General features: G+C 41.8%; 1 pseudogene; it reads left to right on the plus strand.

The window, feature by feature from the left end:
* Positions 1 to 352: 352 nt before the first annotated feature.
* Positions 353 to 1,541, plus strand: LOC148010311 (zinc finger CCCH domain-containing protein 56 pseudogene; annotated as a pseudogene).
* The last annotated feature ends 289 nt before the right edge of the window (positions 1,542 to 1,830 follow it).

A 1,830-nucleotide genomic window follows, 5' to 3' on the forward strand; every position in this document is an offset into this window, starting at 1 on the left:
CCAATCCGGAACATCAATGGTCCAATCCGAGACCAAAAAGCATAAAAAAAGTCCAAAAATGCATGTAAAAATAGCTTCCACCAATATGATTGTCATACATGTGTCAAAAAATTTGTCATATACATCCATCCATGATGCCAACATGTCATACATTCAGTTCCCAACAAGAAACATCCAATTCGGATCCCAAACGATGTCCGTATGACCCAAAATGCATCAAAACATGGGTCTAAAATTGACCATCTTCCTGCAAATTTTCTGCAGTTTTTTGTGCCAAGCTGGAAGTACATATTAAGCTGAAGCTACATAAATTTTCCCAGAAGCATTATCATGGATCGGTACTGAGGTTTGGATGCAAATCAGCCACAAACATCAGCTTCTGTCGTTCGTCCTCGCAACTAGTGGTACCACTCAGATGGTGTTGGAGTAGAGGTCCCCTGCCATGATAGCAGGCCTTTATGGAAGATTGGATGTGCTAAAATACATTTTGGATGTTCATACTATTTCTGGAGGAGATATTAACCAAAGCAGCGAGACTGATGGCAGCACTGCTCTACACTATGCTACTGCTGGAGGTTCTGTGTGTGCTCTTGACACTGCAAAGTTAATTTTGGATTTTGGAGCTGATTTGAATGTTTGTGACCTTCAAGAAAGATGGCTTGTCGATATCATTGCCAAATTTACTAGGCTTACACATGTCAAGACAGTTTTGGAGAAGATTTTGACATCAGAAAATGATATGCTGATGTCTTTTGATGATGGAAAAGAGGGGCAAAATGTGCTCAGGTACAGGTCCTATTGTTGATGGAGATGTTTTACAGATGAACCTGTTATCCTTCTCTTCTGCATCCTCGTCATTGAGGGGATCTGGGCATTCCCCCTTTTCCTCCCCTTCTTCTTCCTCTTCTCCTAAATCAATGGACACAATGGCAGGTAGGACCTTTGGTGAGACTTCAGAAAAAGTTAAGGAATATCCTGTTGATCCCTCAATTCTTGATATTAAAAGCATCATATACACCACATATGAATTTTGCATGTTCTCTTTCAAAGTTCGCCCCTGTTCAAGAGCATACTCACATGATTGGACTGAGTGCCCATTTGTTCATCTTAGTGAAAATGCACATCGTTGGGATGCAAGAAGGTATCATTACAACTGTGTTCCTTGTCCAAATTTTTGAAAGGGAGCATGTAGGCGTGGTGATGCATGTGAGTATGCACATGGAGTATTTGAATGCTGGATGCATCCTGCTCAATATCACACTTGCCTCTGCAAGGATGGAATTGCCTGCATAAGAAGAGTCTGTTTCTTTACTCACACAACGGAAGAGCTTCGACCACTTTATGTTTCTACTGGCTCTGTTGTCCCTTCTCCAAGGGGCACCTCATCTCTAGATATGGCTGCTATGAGTCCACCCCTTGCACCTGGTTCTCCCTCCTCTATGTTGATGATGAGTCCTCTTCAATCCTCAAATTCAGTTCTGATACCAAATGATAAACTGAAGTGGAGGGAGCCCGAGAGATGGAGCAAATCAGAGGTCTGAAGCTACATGTTATCTTCTCCAACCATTATTCTTCTTCATTCTCAGAGTAAACTACAACAAGTGGTATCATCCAAAGATAGATACCCCCAACTTAAGGACACTTTACATATGCTTCTATTTTAGATACATACATCCATAGGGTATGGCTTAGGATATGCCGTATTTATCAACAGGGAAGGGCACTGATTCAGGACAAGAGCTAGAAGAGATGAAGATGGGCATAGCCAAATTACAGGAGATGATGAGATGACCAATGCAGCCACACGTCCAATGCATGTATTGTGGTGAA

Source organism: Lygodium microphyllum, chromosome 29 (assembly GCF_053477565.2).
Source record: "Lygodium microphyllum isolate KBCC chromosome 29, Lygodium_microphyllum_v1.1.10, whole genome shotgun sequence".
Classification (NCBI taxonomy): domain Eukaryota; kingdom Viridiplantae; phylum Streptophyta; class Polypodiopsida; order Schizaeales; family Lygodiaceae; genus Lygodium; species Lygodium microphyllum.